This window comes from Dromiciops gliroides, chromosome 2 (assembly GCF_019393635.1).
Source record: "Dromiciops gliroides isolate mDroGli1 chromosome 2, mDroGli1.pri, whole genome shotgun sequence".
Classification (NCBI taxonomy): domain Eukaryota; kingdom Metazoa; phylum Chordata; class Mammalia; order Microbiotheria; family Microbiotheriidae; genus Dromiciops; species Dromiciops gliroides.
The window spans coordinates 582764961-582785304 of NC_057862.1; the positions used below are offsets into that span (position 1 = coordinate 582764961).

General features: G+C 41.8%; 1 long non-coding RNA gene across 1 annotated transcript; it reads right to left on the reverse strand.

The window, feature by feature from the left end:
- Positions 1 to 10802: 10802 nt before the first annotated feature.
- Positions 10803 to 19906, reverse strand: LOC122740214. Its single transcript, XR_006354716.1, has 3 exons — positions 19777 to 19906; positions 16382 to 16486; positions 10803 to 10887 (listed from the first exon to the last, which is right to left on the reverse strand). It is a non-coding gene; the product is annotated as an uncharacterized LOC122740214 (long non-coding RNA).
- Positions 19907 to 20344: the final 438 nt, after the last annotated feature.

Genomic DNA, 20344 nt, shown 5'->3' on the forward strand with positions numbered 1-20344 from the left:
GAAACATTAACCCAAATCTAATAAGATGAAGTTTAATAGGGATAACTTGGGTTCAAAAAATATCAACTTCACAAGTCTAAGATGAAGGAGGAGCAATTTGCCACCGTCCCCTCCTAGGCAAAGAGGCAGGTTCTAGTGGATTAAAAAGCTCAGTGTGAATCCTCTGTGTGATGTGGAAGCCCAAAAGGCTTATGTAGTCTTGGGGGATGTGTATCCAAATGAGGGAAGCAATAATCCTCTGCCCACATTGAACCTTGTTTAGATAATAGCGGCCAGCTTTTTTTAGGAAGGATATCTTCCAAGTACTAAAAGAATAGGTTGATTAAAAATGGGAGATGTTTAGCATGGAGAAGAAAAGACAAGCTAGGGGGCAGCTAGGTGGCACAGTGGATAGAACACCAGTCTTGGAGTCAGGAGTACCTGAGTTCAAATCCGGCCTTAGACACTTAACTAGCTGTGTGACCCTGGGCAAGTGACTTAACCCCAATTGCCTCACTAAAAAAAAAAAAAAGACACATTAGCCATATTTGAGAATTTAAATGCTCTCAAGTAGAAGAAAGATTAGACTTGCTCTTAGTGGCCCCAGAAGCCAGAGCTAGGAATCAATGGATGGGATAATGGCAAAGGCAGACTTGGGCTAGTTGTATTATTTAAGGAGATTCTCTGTAACAGAGCTACCTAAAAGGGTGACTTAGGAGTTTCCTCTCACTAGGGGTCTCCAAGTCAAGCCTCAGTGACCCCTTGTCAAGTACTTTGAAGAGAAGACTCTTTTCCAGATGTGGGCTGGATGTGGTGGGTTGCTGAGGTACCTGACAATTCTGAGATTATGCGGTTCGATGAAATGTCCTGGGGTCTTAGGGGTCAGACTCATAAAGTTAGCAATAGGCTGTGTTAGAACCTACCTCCTCCTGCAACCCAGCTGTTGTAGGTAGTTTGAGATCTCTAGTCCTCCCAAAAGGGCAAGAACACCACACAGAGGGGGTGGTCCAGGGTAGCACCAAACACCTCCAGAAATGAATTTATTACTGTTATTGTTAATAATAACAGCTCCAAGCTGCATTCAAAATTCTTTCTGGCCCTGCTGAGTTGGTGCAACGGATTTAGGAGCTGCACCTGGGATGGTGAAAAGGTGACATTTGGGGTTGCTATGGTAACTCCCCAGGCTGCAGCCCTGTTGTCTTTTTTAGTGAAGTGAAAGAATGGGGAGTGGGTTGGAACTGTTGGGGGAAAAGATGTTTGGGAGTGGGTTGTAGCCCCTGCAGGATGTACTTGGGATTCTGAGTCTACCCAAGAAGGAATAGAAATTACGTAATCTATAAGGCATGCAGGTGAGGTTCAAAAAATTCCGAGAGAAGACGTCAATCTAACAAATGTTTACTAAGTGCCTACTAAGTGCAAGGCAAGGCAAGGTAATAAGGATTGATTAAGCATCTGCTATGTACATGGATGGCACTGGGCTAAGCTCTGGGAATATACAGACAGGTGGGAATTTACTGTAATTTGAAGTAACTCATCCCAGTTTCAGCTTGTGTGGGTATGTGCACCTCACATATTTTATAATGCACCAGCCGACATACCAAACTAACATGTTTATCATAATGCTTGGGTTTATATAGTAATAGATTCCAGATTTTATCAGCATTCTTACTCCCTCCACTAGCAAAGAGCACAAGATCTCAATAGTGAGATACAAGGCTCAAAAAAAGTTTATAGTCAAATTTCTAACCATGAGCCTTTTCTGACTTATCTAGGTTGATCATAGACAAGAGACATCACCCTCTGCCAGGTTCATACTTGAAGCCTTTGTAACTTGGTAAGACAATAGAAACATAGGCTCTCATATAACCAAATGGGATTTCAGGGGGTCATGAAATTCAACTCATATCCAAAGCAGGAATCCCTTAGCCCCATCCCTGATAAGTGTTCACCAATCAGTTATCATCTAATCAGCACCTACTATGTGCTGGGTACTATGGTATATAAGTGCTATGGATACAAAAAGAGGCAAAAGACAGTCCCTGTCCTCAAAGGGCTTATGATCTCATCCAGTTTCTACTTGTATTATTCCAATGATTGGGGAAGTTATTATCCCTTAAGATGGCCCACTCTGTTTTTGGACAACTCTAATTGTTATGAAGTCTTGTTCCCATTCACTGAACCAAAATCCTGTAACTTCTGCTCCTAGGTCTGCCTTTGAGGAAAAGCAGAGCATGTCTGGCCTATTTCTATCACAGCCTTTCAAATATGTTCATAGAATTACATCTTTTCATAGAATCTTGGAGATGAAAGATACTTGAAAACAGTAATCACACCTCCCTCCCCCCACTCTTTTTTTTTAGTGAGGCAATTGGGGTTAAGTGACTTGCCCAGGGTCACACAGCTAGTAAGTGTTAAGTGTCTGAAGCCAGATTTGAATTCAGGTACTCCTGACTCCAGGGCCGGTGCTCTATCCACTGTGCCACCTAGCTGCCCCCTCCCCCAACTCTTAATTCTTCTCCAGGCTGAACATTCCTTCGGGCATAGCCTTGGAAAAGCCAGAATGACTTCCATGCCATGATGAGGCCTCAGAGTATAAAAAAAGTATAGTATGTCTATGATTGCTTTTTAAAAGGCAGTATTAATTGCAATATTGCACTGATGCTTCCCTGTCTGACATCTCTCAGACTCAGTTTCCTTATTGGTAAAGTGAAGGGGTCAGACTAGTTGGCTTCTGATCTGATTATCCTAGGATATTTATTAAGTGCTTACTATGTGCAAGGTGTGATGCTAAGCTCTGGAGAGACAAAGATGAGATCATATATGTGAAGCTCTTTGCAAACCTTAAAGTGTTATAAAAACATTTTTCTATTATTATTTTTAAAAATATGCCCAGTTTGGGTCTACAAATGAACAAGGGGAGTAGATGTCATTATCTTTCACCATGATGTTAAACCCTTAGGGAGCAGTGATTGTGACTTTTCACTGGATTGATACAAAACTCAGCACTGGATTAATGAGATACTAATTAATGACAGTAGAAGATTATTTCTCCTCATTTATAGTCATTTAATTAGAAATTGGATTAAGTGGTTGAATTGATCTGAAAATGGCTTCATGTATTTGAGAATGTTTTTGTCTTAATTGTGCCTTTAATTTCTATGGAATACAATGGATTTTATAGTTTTCTATAAATATTTATAGAAAGACGTTTTTCTATTTCCAGACATAGGTAGTTGATTGACATTACCTTTCAGGTAGAAGTAAATTGTGTGTGGGGAGGTGTTCTCTTATGTTACATGGTTGCATCCAAAGTTGTAACTTGAGTGAGGATAGAATTAAATGGCTTAATTTAAGTAATTAAAGTGTAAGTATTTGAATTTCATGTAATTTGATGAGTGTATAGTGGGATCCAAAAATTTTATTCTGCTTTTAAAAGGTTCAAAAAGATTTTTTAAAAGTCAGTCAGGGGGCAGCTAGATGGCACAGTGGATAGAGCACCGGCCCTGGAGTCAGGAGTACCTGAGTTCAAATCCGACCTCAGACACTTAATACTTACTAGCTGTGTGACCCTGGGCAAGTCACTTAACCCCAATTGCCTCACTAAAAAAAAAAAAAAAAAAAAAGTCAGTCAGGATGGGAAGGGCCCTATAATGAGCTGTATTCAGGTGGATTCATTCACCTGAGCTTGCATTGTTATCTGTTGGACTACATATTCTAAGTCAAGACTAAAGTAAAGGAAGAGTTGGTACTTGACTTTTTGTTTGAAGATCATTGAATTGTGCACTCAATACAACCTCTGAGACTGAGATGCAACAAGTATGGATCATTTCTCTGCTCCTTGTGCTAATTTTGGCCTAACGATGAACACCAAGAAAACAGGTTCTCTAGCGGGTAGAACTGCACCATTCGTACACAGAACCATCAGTTATAGGAAGTGGAGAAATTTTGAATGTTGTGGAAAAGTTCACATACCTTGGCAGTGTACTTACCAGGGATGTACACTCTGATAATGAGGTTTATGCATGCATTGCCAGAGCTAGCTCAATGTTTGGGAGGCTCCAAAGGAAAGTGTGGGAGAGAAGAAACATTAGGCTGCCTACCAAACTGAAGGTCTGCAGAGCCATTGTGGTGACCTCATTATTGCACGCCTTTGAAACCAGTACCATGGCAGGAAACTGAATTCCTTCCATTTGAGTTGTTTTAGAAAGATTCTGAAGATCACCTGGCAAGATAACGTACTGGTCACTGAGGTACTTTCTTGAGATGAACTGACAAGCATTCAAACTTTACTGCAGAGAGTGCAACTCCAATGGCTTGGCCACATTGGGTTTTTTTTTTTAGTGAGGCAATTGGGGTTAAGTGACTTGCCCAGGGTCACACAGCTAGTAAGTGCTAAGTGTCTGAGGCCGGATTTGAACTCAGGTACTCCTGACTCCAAGGCTGGTGCTCTATCCACTGCGCCATCTAGCTGCCTCTTGGCCACATTGTTTTAAAGCCAAAAGTACGTTTGCCTAAAAAACTATTTTAACAAGAACTTAACACAAGGCAAATACTCACATGGAGGTCAAAAGAAGTGATACAAGGACACTCTCAAGGTCTCTCTAAAGAACTTCGGAAGTGATTTTAAGATACAAGAGATACTGACACTGACTTATCCAGCAGGGATGTGCCTGAATCAAAGAAGGCGCTGTATTCTATGAGCAAAGTTGAATTGCAGTAGCTCAAAAGAAATGTAAGATGCACACATTTAGAGATCTCTCTTCTCCAAATGGTTATATGGACCATTTATGTTCTACCTGTGGTAGAGCATTCCTAGCTCATATTGGTCTGGTCAGCCACAACTGGACATATTTTACCTTGACCCCAACAGAGTAATGTCATTTTGGTCCTCTTTGAGAATGAAGGACTGGGGCAGCTAGGTGGCGCTGTAGATAAAGCACTGGCCCTCAATTCAGGAGGACCTGAGTTCAAATCTGGCCTCAGACACTTGACACTTACTAGCTGTGTGACCCTGGGCAAGTCACTTAACCCCAATTGCCTTAACCAAAAAAAAAAAAGAAAGAAAGAAAGAAAGAAAAGAGAATGAAGGACAGCAACCAACCAACATATTATAGTTGAAATCCGGTGGGATTTTTTGGGGAAAAAAACTGGATGCCGGTAAAGGGTTTTTTCAAACATAACAGTCCAATTTATTCTTATATTCATAGTAAACTCTTCTGCTTCCCTGTATGACTTTGAGCAAGTCATTTAATCCCTCTTGGAGTCAGTTTCCTTACCTGCAAAATGAGGTGGTTGAACTAGATTGTTTCTGAATTTCCTTTTAACTAAGATGCTCTGTGATCCAATGTATTGTATTTATTGAGTGTTAGCAGTGCAAGGCAGTATGTTAAGTTGGTGGGGGGAGATATAACGATGAAAAGTGGCATAATACCTACTCTCAAGGAATTTTCATCTAGAGAAGAGACATGGACACAAATAATTTTTATGAAAGTTAGGACATATTTAAAGGTATTAGAGAGATCAGAGTGACACAAAAGATCTAAGAAGGTGGGGATACTTCTAGATGGGGAGATCTGAGAATAAAGGAAGAGACTCCTCAATTGAGACTTGAGAGAAGAAAAGCCTTCAACCAGAAGAGATGGGGGCTGGGGAGAGGAGGAAGGCTAGTCATTCCAAGCATTCTAGGCACCAGGATGGCATATATAAGTCTATGCAGGGGAAAAGGGGAGGGGGAAAGTAATGAGAATCTAGTAAAATGCATGAAGAGAAATAGTGGGAAATGTAGCTAAATAGTGGGTTAGAACTAGACTGTGGAAAGTCTTAGATGCCAAGCAGAGGAATTTATATTTTTATTTAGTAGAGAAGAGGGAGCCATTGGAGGTTAAATATAGATATAATTGGTTAGCACCATCATACCTGTATTCTTCATTCCTAATGGTGATACAATTGTCATTCAAGCACAAATGAAGTAACATTTTGCCAATAAGCTCCATGGCTGAATGTGGTACAGAAACAAGATGAAGAGCTGTGCTGTTTACTTCTAATAACCATGTACAGTTGGTATGCTAATTGTACACAATTATTAACCTTCCAAGTGCCATGATGATGACAGACTGAGCTGTAGCTAAATGTTGTATCTTACCAAGGGACAAATGGGGGGTCTGTGGATAATAGGTGTTTGCTTTGTAAATATTTAATTTAATTACCCTGAAATACTCTAAATTCATTCTGAGAAAAACTGTGTGGTCATAATCATAGTGGGCAGCTAGGTGGCGCAGTGGATAGAGCATTGGATTTGGAGTCAGGAAGACTCAGCTTCCTGAGTTCAAATCCAGCCTCAGACACTTTATTAGCTGTGTGATCCTGGGCATATCACTTAACCCCATTTTCTTCAGTTTCCTCATTTGTAAAATGATCTGAAGAAGGAAATAGCAAACCACTCCAGTATTTTCATCATGAAAAGCCCAAATGAGGTTATGAAGACTAGGACATGACTGAAAAATGACTGAAACAACATATTTAAAGAGATATGAGCCACCTTTGTTTAAAAGAAAGTATTTGGTTAAGGAGCGTAGGGATTAGCTCTTCTCTCTATATGGGAGAATTAGAACAGGAATGAGGAATAAGAAATAAAAACATACTCATTTCAAAGTTATAGCATATGTACAGACTTGGGGTATGGAACTAGAGAACAAAGGTCTCTCATCAAACAAATAAGGAAAAAAACAGACTGGAGGGCAATTTCAGGCATCTGAATATTAGTTCCAACTCTGCCAGAAATTGTCTATCTGACTTCAGTCACTTCACTTTAGTTTTCTCATCTGTAAAACAAGGTGTTTGTATAAGAAAAGTTCCAAGGTCTCTTCCAGCTTGAATATGCTCAGATTCTAATCTTAATACTCCAAAGATTCATCATTATCCTGAAAAATGTTACTTTGGAATAATTCATTTGTTCCTGTGTTCACATCTGGCCTTCTGAGTAGATATAAGGGATGTTGCTAAAAAGCCTGCCTGTTTTGTTTTGTTTTGTTTTCATTGACTTGTCACAGGAGCCAATAGCTCTACTCTTAGAGTCGTTTCTTTAGGTTGAGACATTGTCTCCAGAAAGTCTCTATAAAATTTTATAAATGTGAATTACTATTATTATTACAAGGGAGGAGTAATGTGTTATCCCATCAGCACCCATTATTACATAGGTAGAAATGTTTTAGAGAATGAGACACAGGACAGATGGGTTTTGATGAGAATGTAGGCAACCAGAATAAGTCTGGAGAATGGAGTACTGCCAAGGGAAGAACTTGTAGATGGGAGCCCTGGATACTGAGGGCAGGGCTAATTTGAAGACTTTGGGTAGCAGGGTCACTGGAGACATAGGGACAGATATAACTATCCCTGTAGTTCACTGGGGGACATTCAACAGGTACACAGTTAAACAAATACAAGATGACTTGAAGAGGAAGAAAACATTAACTAGGGGGAATTTGGAGAGACTTCAAAAAGGAGGGAGCACCTGAATTGAGCTTTGGAGAAACCTAGAGTTTTTTTGTTTTTTTGTTTTGTTTTGCGGGGCAGTGGGGGTTAAGTGACTTGCCCAGGGTCACACAGCTAGTAAGTGTCAAGTGTCTGAGGCCAGATTTGAACTCAGGTCCTCCTGAATCCAGGGTCGGTGCTTTATCCACCGTGCCACCTAGCTGCCCCGAAACCTAGAGATTTTAAGAGGCAGAGGTGAGGAGCAAGTGGATTTCAGGCATAGGAAAGGAAATAGAAAATGGAAAGATAAATTTCTAAAACTGCTACTAGCTTTGGCTGGAATATAGAATGTGTTAGGAGAAATAACAAAAAGTATTTGGAAAGCTGGGTTGGAACAAGATTATGGACACATTTAAATGTCAGGCTGAAGAGTTTGTATTCTATCATAGAGGCCATCGGGAGCCACTGAAGGTTTTTGCTTTGCAGGCTTTGGGTTTGCTTTTGTTTTCGTTTTTTAACAAGTCTCATTTAGGTGGCATAATGGATGGAGCATTGAACTGTTGAATCAGGAAGACATGCGTTTGAATCCTGCTTCCAATATTTACCAGCTGTGTGACTCTGGGCAAATCACCTAACCTCCCTCAGCCTCAGTTTCCCCATCTGAAAATGGAGATAACAATAGCACCTATCTCAGGGGGTTTTCGTGAGGATCAAATGAGTTGGTGTATATAAAGCACTTTGCAAACTTTAAAGGGCTTATGTAATTCAAGAGACACCATAGTGTAATGGTTAGAGTGCTGAACTCAAAGTCAGGAAGACCCGTGTTTGAATTCTGCCTCAAAGACTTACTAGTCATTTGACCCCAAACCTTTAGTTTCCTCCTCAGTAAAACCAGGGGATTGGAGATGGGAGAGACCGAAAGAAAGGGAAAAAGAAAAGAGAAACAACATGTAACCAGTAAGTCACAAGCTTGGGTTTTTGTGGGAAAATTCTAGAATGGATTGTTGAAGTGTTGGTTGGTGAACATGTAGAAAAGGAAATCGTGATTAGGAGTCACCATAGTTTCATCAAGAATAGGTCATGGCAAACTAATCCTGTTTCCCTTTTTTAAAACAAGGTAATTACACTGGTAGGTTAGAGGAATGTGATAGATACTTAGATTTTAGCTATATATTTTATAAAATGGAAAACATGGAAAGAGGTGACCTAGAGGATGCATTTGAAATTAGTCAAATGGTCTCAATGAATTAATATTAATGGTTCCATATCAATGGAACAGGAGGTCTCTAATGGACTGCCCCAGGGATCTGTGCTTGCCCCTGTGTTGTTGAACATTTTTATTAATGACATGAATAAAGGAATCGATGATCATTCTTATCAAATTTGGAATTGACTCAAAGCTGGGAAGGACTGCTAACACCCTGGAAGACAAAGTCAGGATCTAAAACAATCTGGATGGCCTGGAGCATTGGACTCAATGAACGAAATGAAATAAAATACATCATCTATTTGGGTTCAAAAAATCAAATGAATAAGTATGAGATGGGGGAATCATGGTTAGACAACAGTTTGAATAATATCTGGGGATTTTAATGGACTGAAAAACTCAATATGAGTCAACAGGATGCTGTAGCCATCAAAAAAAAATCGAACATGATCTTAATGCAGGCTGCATTAAGAGGAGAAGAGTTTCCAGGAATGGGGAGGCTATAGTCCCACTGGACTCTTCCTTAGCCAGACCTCATCAGGGATACTGTATGGTCAATTACAACCATCACAATTTAGGAAGGATGTTGATAAGCTGTGGAGTATCCAAAGGAGGGTAATTAGGGCTAGTAAAAGTCCTTAGAATCCATGTCTTGTGAAGACTGATTAGTTGGAACTGGGCATGGTAAGTGTGGAAGAGAAGATTCATGGGGACCTGACTACTATTTTCAAGTATTTTAAGGGTTGTCATGCTGAAGAGTTATTAGATTTGTTCTATTTGGTCCCAGAGGATAGAACCAGGAGTGGTGGGTGGAAGTTATAAAGAGGCTAATTTGAAAAAAAAACCAACAACTTCCTGTTAATTTTGTTGTTGTCCACTTGTTTCAGTCTTATCTGACTCTTCATGACCCCATTTGGGGCTTTTTGGGCAAAGATACTAGAGCGGTTTGCTGTTTCCTTCTCCAGCTCATTTTACAGATGAGAAAATGGAGGCAAACAAGGTTAAGTGACTTGCCCAGGATCAGACAGCTAGTGAATGTCTGAGGCCAGATTTGAACTCAGTAAGACGAGTCCAGGCCTGGCACTCTATCCACTGTGCCATATAGATGCCTCTTATTAATTAGAGGTATCCAAAAGTTCAGCTAAGTGGTATAGTGGATATCAAGTGCTGAGTTTGGAATCAGGAAAATCTGAATTCAAATCTGGTCTCAGAAATGTAATAGCTGTATGATCCTGGACAAGTCACTTAACCTCTATTGGCTTCAGTTTCCTCAGCTGTAAAATGGGGTTGTTGTAAGGATCAAATGAGATAATAATTGTAAAGCACTTAGCACAGGGCCTGGCACATAGTAAGCTTCATATAAATGTTATTATTGTTGTGTTTGATGTTGATAAATTTCTTCATTTGTAAAATGAGGTGGAGAAGGGAATGGCAATCCACTCCAGTATCTTTGCCAAGACAACTGCAAAGAGTTAGACATGACTGAAAAACAATTGAGTCTGGGGCAGCTAGGTGGCACAGTGGATAAAGCACTGGCCCTGGATTCAGGAGGACCTGAGTTCAAATTCAGCCTCAGACACTTGACACTTACTAGCTGTGTGACCCTGAGCAAGTCACTTAACCCCAATTGCCTCACCAAAAAACCAAAACAAACCAAAACAAAAAAACCCCAACTGAGTCTAATGAGGTAATAGGCTCTCTCTTTTTGAAGGTCTTCAAGCAAAGATTAGATGACTGACCACTCACAGGTATTGCACACTAGGTTTCCTTTTCAGGTATGAATTGCACTATAAGGTTCCAAATTTACAATTTTCTGATTTTGATGATTCTCTGAGAAGTCGGTTAAGGGGGTAGGGGACATGGAATGAGAAATGGGAAGTACCAAAGTGGGTAGCAGGGCAGGTGAAGGATATATGTCACCTATCTCACAGGTTTGCCAAAGTTGGCTATGAGGTTGATAATGTCACTATCATCCGCTTGCCTGGTTGATTGGCATTTTGGCTTATCCATGGTGTGACAGAAAACCAGATCACAGGATCATAGTTTTAGAGTGGGAAGAAGCCTTTGGGATCATCTACCCCAACTTCCTAATTCTGCAATAATGGAGAGTGAAAGCCAGAGAGAGTCAGTGACTTGTCCCAACTCACACAAGCAGCACAGGGCAGAGCCAGGAGGGCAACCGAGGTCTCCGATTCAGCATTCTTTCCTCAGCATGATGGCCACCTCGAAAGCTGTGGATCAATCACATTGCAGCATGATTATTTCTTTCACATGGGCTAAGTTTTTGTTTCTATAACTACATCAAGTGTTGGGTCATCAAGCTCTACAGGCATTAATCAATGATTCACAGCCATAGAAAATGGGGAAAGGGCAGACCATTTAAGTCAATAAATATTTAAAACAACAAAAAAAAACCATTTTCAACTTCAATTCCAACATTCTTTCCTTCAAAGCTGCCTCAGTCAGACCGCTTTTGGAGTATTGTATTCAGATCTGGGTGCCACCATTTATAAACATCATTGATAAGCTCAGTCAGTCAATGGACATTTATTAAACACCTACTATGTGTCAAGCACTGTGTTAAGTAGTGAAGATACAAAGAAATGTAAAAGATAGTCCCTGCCCTCTAGAAGCTCACAATCTAATTGGGGAGACAATGTGCAAATAACCAAGCACAAACAAGCTCTATACAGGATAAATTGAAAATAATCACAGAAGGAAGGTAGCTACATGGCACAGTGGATCTGGCTTGGCGTGAGGAAGACCTGAGTTCAAATCCAGCCTCAGACATTTCCTTGCTGGGTGACTCTGGGCAAGTCAGTTAACCTGTTTACCTCTGTTTCATCATCTATAAAATGGGGATAATAACAGTACTCTTCAGGCACTAGCAAACACCAATTAAGAAATGTCACTCCTGGATTAGAATTTAAAGATTAGAGAATTTTGGCCCTTCCTAGAAATTTCTTCAATGCCAAAAAAACACATGCAAAATCTTCCACGTGGGTGCTATTTAAGCTCTGTCTAACTAGCTTGTACAACCCAAAGCCCAAAGGTCACATTTAAAATAAGGGAGCTGGGGACTATTCTAGGAGCAGCAGCCGTGACACATGGCACGCATTTATTTCTTGCTTGGATTATTAACGCCTAGCTCTATTTTGTTTTCTCTTTCTGGGAAGCTGAGCTAAACAAGTAAGGACATGCTATTAATGTCATTCAAGATCCTACTTGCAGCTTCTAATTATAATGATGAGAATATTAATATCACCCTCCATTATATAGCGCTTCTCTCCCAAAGAGCCCCAAGTACTCTCTACAGAAGCAGGTATTACATGGTCTTTATGGATCCTAATTACAAGTTCTTTTGTGTTGGGAATGGTCTAAATTTAGCCTATTTACCAGGCTCTGTGGGGCAGAGGCCATACATATTATTTTTGCTTAACTCTATCGAGCACCTAACAAGATATCATACAAATCTTAGCCTTCAATAAATGTTATTAATGATTCAAGAAATATCAATTAAATACATACTTTGTACAGAACGCTATACTAAGGACCCAAAAGAAAAATAAAGTTGGATCACAGACTCATAGAAATCTCAAAGCTGAAAGGGTTCTCAGAGGCATTTTAGTCCAGCCTATACCTGAACAAGAGTTCTTCTCTATAACGTGTTAGTCAGTCAACAAGTCTTTTAAGTCATAGTTGTTTTTATCATAGTCATAGTCACATCATAGTCATCATTTAGTCATCTGTTGCTGTGAAATAGTTTCAGTCATATTTGACCCCATTTGGGGTTTTCTTGGCAAAGATACTGCAATGGTTTGCAATTTCCTTCTCCAGCTCATTTTACAGGGGAGGAAACAGGCAAACACAGTTAAATGACATGCCTAGGGTCACACAGCTAGTTAAGTGTCTGAGGCCAGGTTTGAACTCTAGGAGATGAGTCTTCCTGACTCTAGGCCAGGTGCTCTGTGCACTATATGTGTATGTTCTTCATAAACACTTCATAATAGCCTACAGACTTTATGTCAAACTTGATGTCCCATCTTCCATTGCCATGCCTTTGCACACAGGGACTACCCTTCCTGGATGTCCCCTCCCCGCTCACTTCTGCCTCTTCCTGTCCTTAACTTCTATCAAGCCTCTGCTCAACTTCCTCTTCTGTGAAGCCTTTCCTGACCCACTCTCCTCAAAGTAAATGGCATTTATCTGTGAACATATTGTCTTCCCTCTCCCCTAGAATATTAGCTCCTTGAGGACAGGGCTGGCTTGACCAGAGGGTCCAGCACTTCGTAGGGCTTTAATAAATGCTTGTTGATGGGGCAGCTAGGTGGTGCAGTGGATAAAGCACCGGCCCTAGATTCAGGAGGACCTGAGTTCAAATCTGGCCTCAGACACTTGACACTAACTGTGTGACCCTGGGCAAGTCACTTAACCCTCATTGCCCTGCAAAACAAAAAGACCAAAACAACAACAACAAAACCAAAAACCAGAAAAACAAACTCCACTATAAATGCATGTTGAATTGAATTGGATATTTCCCAAGGCAAACCAAATTCTGCTTCCTTCCCTACTACTGGTCATTCCTTGGACTTCCTGGTTATTTAAGGAGCTGCTTCCTGATTTCTGCCTCTTGAAAAGGGGCCCTCTTCTGTCCACGATCCTTTTTACAAATTTTGAACTTGATGGACTAAGGCCTCCTTGTCACATCTCAAGGGGAGGGACACACACTGAACTCATTCACATTCCTCTGCTTGTTGGAATGTGCTGAAAATGCACTCCACTCCCATCTGGAAAGGCTTTGGTTTGGTCTCTTCAAAGGGGTGTTGGAATTTTAAAAGTCATTCCCAAGCCTTCTAATCCATCTCTCAGAATGAAGAACAGCTTTGGAGGTCCAGAAAATGAAGAATTGGTGAGAGGACAAGTATCCCAGTCCTAGAACAATTCGGTGACTGCTGTACCACCTGGAATCCCACCTTTTTCAAGAGACCTCACACTCACACACACACACACACACACACACACACACACACACACAGAAGCAGAACGACACATCAGCTGCTAGTGTCTCCTCTCTGAGATGCAGGAAGCTCTTGGGAACTTGGAGTCAGGAAGATCTGGGTTCAAATCCAACTTCAGAAGCTTACTAGTTATATGACCCTGGGTGAGTCACTGATCGTTTTAGTTTCCTCCACTGTAAAATGGGGATAAGAATGGTCCCTACTTCATAGGGTTGTGAGGATCAAAGAAGATAATATTTGTATAAAGTACTTAACAGAGTGTCTGGCACATAGTAGGTGCTATAGAAATGTTGATTCCCTTCTCCTGAGACTACCTTCCATTTACCCTCCCTCTTACATATACATAGTTATTTGCATGTTGTCTCCTTCATTGGAGGGATGCTCAGTGGCAGAGTAGAGAGAGTGCTCTGCCTAGAATCAGGAAGACCTGAGTTCAAATACAGTCTCAGACACTTACCAGCTGTGTGACCCTGGGCATGTCCCTTAACCCCATTTGCCTCATTTTTTTGGGGGGGGTTTGATGGGACAATGGGGGTTAAGTGAACCTCATTTTTTTTGGTGAGGCAATTGGAGTTAAGTGACTTGCCTAGGGTCACACAGCTAGTAAGTGTTAAGTGTCTGAGGCCAGATTTGAACTCAGGTCCTCCTGACTTGGGGCCAGTGTTCTATCCACTGCACCATCTAGCTGCTCCCCATTTGCCTCATTTTCTTCATCTGCAAAATGAGTTGGAGAAGGAAATGGCAAACCCCTCAAGTATCTCTGCCAAGAAAACCCCAAATGGGGTCAGGAAGAGTCGTCCATGACTGAATAACAACTAAACAACAACAAACCACTCTTTCCTTTGAAAGTGAGCTCCTTCAGGGAAGGGAATCAGGGCTTAGTCCTTAATAAATGCTTTTTGACTGAAAGACTATTGACAGAATCTCAGAATGTTGGATCAGGAAGGAAGCTTAGAGATTACCTGGTTCAACCCTTTCATTTTATAGATTCCTCTCATGATTATTCTTGTGGCTGATAACTTGCCTGAGCACCCAAGATTTCAGGAGAGACAGAAGGGCTCTATTCTAAACTCAGATGTCTGGCACACTTGGGCTAGTGATCTACCATCTGGCCCCTTTCCCATGACTTGATTTAAGAACACTGCACTCCCAAACGTTCAGGCCCCATCCCTGCATTATAACCAGGAAACATTGGCATTGGTGTGAGAAGCAGAGAGGCATTTCACTTTCTGATCCTGGGTTCAAGTCCCACTTGGATCCAAGCCTGGGGTTTGTTGGCTTCCTTATTCTATTCCAGTTCCCAGAGGTAGCATTTGTGTACATGAGCAAAAGCATCTCTTATTGCTGTAGAAGTCTGCTGAATGGCTAAACCCATGGCAGTCTCGATGTTCTTCTCCTTGCAAGTCCCAGGCAGCCTTGTGTGGGGCTATTTTTGCATTCCTAAATGAATCTCTTTAGGAAGTGTTAACTTTTCCCAGCCATACTCTGTTTCAACATGAAATTAATTCTTCTAACCCCTCCCCCTCACTTATGTAGTCAATCTGTATAGAACAGGGGTATACACTCCCTGTCGAGGATTATTCCCCCTACTTCTCCCTTCTAGATATTCTCTTAGGCTTTCATCGCCCCCACCCCACTAGAAACTCCTCATTTCTCCTTAGATTCACCTGTGTTAACAAACTGCTTAAACTCCATATGAGTAGTAAAGAAAAAGGGCCATTTGCTTAAACTCACATTAATTATTAGCTAGCATTTGGACATTAAGAAAATACACCAGAACTCCTGCTGTTTGGACAGTGCCCCAAGCAAGTGACTTTGTCTCTTTCAAAACACCAGGGGCAGGTGGTCATGAGTCCAATCTCTTATCTACTCTCTTGCTGCTTCTGTTCTGCAGATGGAAATTAGGAAGCATTATGGCTCCTTGTAAACCCATCTCTCTCTTCATATAATGGGAAGAGGGAGAGCTCTTAGCCATGCCATTTTTTTTTTAAGAAAGCCAGTGACCCAGGGTACAATGGGCTTGTCATATGAACCAGATGCTCCCAGGAATTCTTTATCACTACTTAATCATTTTTGATGGAGCAGCTGTCAGGGACCTCCGTAACCTCTATCTCCCTCCTGCTGTTCTCACCAGCACTCTCAGCCTAGAGGGGAGGAAGGAGGGGAAGGACCCTCCGTATTCGAAAGCCAAGGCTAGAGTGGGAGCACTCTTCAGAAATGGTCCTATATTCCTGCACCTTCACCTTCCATTTCACCTTCTGTTTTTTGTTTTTTGGTGAAGCAGTTGGGGTTAAGTGACTTGCCCAGGGTCACACAGCTAGTAAGTGTTAAGTGTCTGAGGCTGGATTTGAACTCAGGTCCTCCTGACTCCAGGGCCAGTGTTCTATCCACTGCGCCACCTAGCTGCCCCTCACCTTCTGTTTTTGACTCCACCTTGTCACCACACCTTCCGCCATCTTGAGTCCTCAACCCCTTCAAGTCAATCACTCTGATCAGAGTTCACAGATAAAGACTTCGGTATCCACAAATGTACCTCACTCAAGCCTAAAGCTGGGCTGTGGGAGTGGGGGGAAACATATCCCAGAAATGTCAAGTGCAGATCCAAATTGATATACTCTCTACATTCACATAATGCTAACAGTTTTAATTGAGGGGGAGGGCTCATCTCATGTTTAATTGAGGGGAGAGGATAAGTTTACAGACTTACTTTGTGTATGTAACTCAGTCTATGTCCTCTCACTGAATATATCGGCATATCCAGCGTTTTGGTGAGCAGGAGATGCTTTTCATTTTGTTGAAGACTTGAGATTACCTGGGTATATATAGAGATGAGGAAGGAGACATTGTCAGTAAAATCCCTGACTAGAGAAAAGCTGTCATCACAGGTCTCATCAGCAGGTATCTGGGCAGATACAGAGTGTTACATGATAGGAGTGAAGGTAAGTGGTAAGACAACCAAATTAAATTGGATTAACCAGATCCTCATTTAATAGTTGGGGACTCTTGGGTGGACATGCTCTCTTGATGACTACTCATGTCCATGATTTCTTTCTTTGGCTGGGATGTCCCCTGCCCCCACCCCGCCGTTCCCCTAGAGCACATTCCCATCCTTCTCTCTGCTCTGGGTGTCACCTCCTCATTTGTTGGTTGTCCTTCCTTCTCAAAGAGGACCATGACATCAGGGTGATGTCATGACTTGCATTGAATTGGATTTAAGTGAGGGAGGACCGTGCAGGATCAACAACCTCACTCTCTCCTCCAGAGCCATCTGGGTTCAGTGGTGAGATATACATCAGGATGACTGGAGATGGCCCCAGATGTTTAAGGCAATTGGGGTTAAGTGACTTGCCCAGGGTCACACAGCTAGTAGGTTTCTGAGGTGAGATTTGAATTGGGGTCTTCCCACCTTCAGGGCCAGTACTCTATCCGCTGTGTCACCTAGCTGCCCCCTCCTCATTTAGATTACAAATGAGGACCTAGTTCAACTCTGGACATACAGAAATCATTGAGTAACAGCCATGTTCTCATCACCAGTGGCTCACTGTGGACATTTGCACAGCCTTAGGGCATTATTCTCTCCATGGATGGGTAGATTCAGAAAGGGCAATTGGGGTTGTCTTTCAGGTACTATTATAGTTCTCAGCCCTCCCTCCCTTCCCTTCCCCCCAACCCGCAGCCTCAGGGACTTGGCATGAGAGACATAGGACCTGATAAACTCCACAGGGAGGAAAATCAATTTTTATGATTATGGATGATGAGGGCCACTTTATTCAGGGCTCTTCCCTTGGAGGAGGTGGGATATGAGACAGAAAGGACCAGAATGACAATGATTGATTCCTGACTCCAATGAATTCTACCAGCACCTGAGTTTTCATTTAACTGCTTTATTCTTGATTAGATCATTTAAAGACAGCGGGCGTTGGTTCAACCTAGGTTGAAGCATCTGGCTCCCTTCTGTTCACCTGAATGTAACCTCAGAGCCTCTTAGCCTACCAGAATTAGTCTGCTCCCTGGACCTGAATGTTATTCCTGGGATTCTGCTCTAAAAAAGGGATCATAGGCCAAAATGGAAAGAGCACTAGTCTTGAAATCAGGAATTCTGTCTCAGATACTTCTAGCAGTGTCACCCCCAGAATGCCATTTGACCTCTCCCTGCCTCAGTTTCCTCATCTGTAAATTGGGGACAATAATAGAAGCTCCCTCACAGGATGATTGTGAGGACTAAATGCGGTAATATATGGAAAGCACTTTGCAAACTTCAAACACTATGTGAATATTAGCTATTATTAAAGCACTTTGAAAAATCTTAAAGCCCCACATTAATAATATTATTGTTGTTATTATTTCCCCACACCAGACCAAAGTGGGGACCTGAGGATGATGGTGAGGGGAAAAGTGCATGTCATACCTCTTATCTATGACTGAATAGACCCACTAAATCAGTTTGTTTATTTCTCACAGTCCCTGAACTCGATTATTACAACAGACTACTGTAGGGAGATTCTGTGAGTGGGGGTAATAATAATAATAATAATAATAATAACTTCAATATAGTGCTTCCTCTGTGACAGGTGCTGTACTAAACACTTTACAAATCTTATCTAGTTTGATCCTCACAGTAACCCTAAGAGATAGGTACTATTATTTTCCCCATATTACAGTTGAGAAAACTGAGACAGAGGTTAAATGACTTGCCCAAGGTCACACAGCTAGTGGGTGCCGGAGGTCACGTTTGAACTCAGGCCTTCCTGACTCCGGTCCCAGCAGTCTATTTATTGTATCACCTATCTGCTTAGAATAAGAACATTCCTAAAGCATCCACCCTCCTACGAACCTCTTGTCCCCTCTCTAGAAAAAAAAATGCAGGTTACCTCAAAAGCTATCAAGCAAATGCCCCCATTTTGGAGGCTGACCCTGTTTTTGACCTTCTACAGAAAATTGCCTATCTGTCACAAACATTCTGCAAGACTGTGATTCCAACCATTGACTAAGTTGTTAAATTGCCTAGAGTTGGAGCTGGGTAAGGAAACAGGAGAGGAAGCCAGATTTTTCCTGTCCAGGCCATGGAATTGGGCTGCTCTCAGCCTTCTGTATAGAAACTCTAGGTAGTGTTTACTTTCTAGAGAGCACCAGCCAGACTCCTACAGATTCCTCCTCCCTTTCCAGAGTTCTAGGATCATGGTGCACTCAGATGGAATAATTCATGGATGAGACAAAAGTTTTCATGAGAGTGGTGGGCCAGGTGTATTTCAAAGAGAGTGTCTGTGAAGGTAAATTACAATGCTGTATGTCAAAGATCAGGAAAACAAGAAACTAAAAAAAAAAGGGGGGGCAATAAACAAAGAGATGATTTTCTCAATAGAAGCTAATAAATTATGTTATTGAGCTAAGTACCTCAGTTTGTTCTTAGGGTAGATTGGAGAGGTTATCATGACATTACTGAAAGGTGGCAAGGTACACCTAAGTCCTTGATGAGACAGTGATGCATCATCTTCAATGACTTTAGGGTTCTATGTGCTGTCCTGTCATAATCCACTTGTGTGGAGATCATTGAAAAATGTTTATAGTGAGTTCCCTATTATAAGAGAGGAAGCAGGGGATTGTGGGTAGAACTCTAACCTTGGATTCATTCAGAAGACTTGGGTTTGAGTTATTATTAATGTAACCTTGAGCAAGTTACCTAATCTCTGCAAGCCTCAACTGTTAAATAACCCTAGTGCTAGCACTGTTTACCTCATGGGGTTGGAGTGAGAATCAAAGGGGATAACTGAGAAGTACTTTGTATCTGTAAAGCATTATACACAGGTGATTTCTTATTAATGCCCTGACCCTTTTTCCTTCCTGTCATGTGTTATATCAGTCCCTTTCTTGGTCAGCAACCAGAACTATCTTTCCAGGCTCCTACAGTAGAAATACAGACCCTAAATAGGAGAAACAAATGCAGAAACAACATAGCTCCCTTACTGCCATTTGGCTTCAGCAGCACAGTGGGGTTGGAAGCACACAATGTCACAGTGACATCAGCTTATTATTTCCAAATTACAGTTTCAGAGCTGCTTTCCTCCCCCCATCGCTGAACAGCCCAGACATCCTCCTGCCCACCTTCCATGTGCTGACCATGTGTGGGTTTGCTGTCTGTCCTTAGCGCCTCAGTGGGATAGCAACCATTCCACCCAATCAGGAATCAGCGGCAGAAACCCCACGGCTCATCAACAATCTCGTTAGAAATATCTCCTGAGCTATCCACAGACTGTGAGGAACAGATGAAAAAGAAAATACTCCAAACAGAATGTTTCCATAAGGCCGTGCATATGATCTCTTGCCAATGTCAATAGGGGCTGTCCACATGCCGGGGAGAGGAAACGTCCCCACTGGCTCTCACCATGAGCCCATTACGTACAGGATGCCCACCCCATCGGTTCGATTTCTCATCCCTCTCCATCCTCAGGGTGGCTCCTCTCCTTTCCTCTCTTTGACAGCTTCTGTTTTAGATGCCATCTTGTGTGTTTTTCCCTGATAACTCCAGGAGACAGCACTTGTCATTCTCAGAACTGGATGTGCTGGGAAACTCCTAGAATGAAGGCATCTCCATGGGCAAAGCACTAGTTCCTTCTTTATTCTCTCTGTGTGCTGTAGAATAAGCATTTGGAGGGGGAGGGAATTAAGTTCT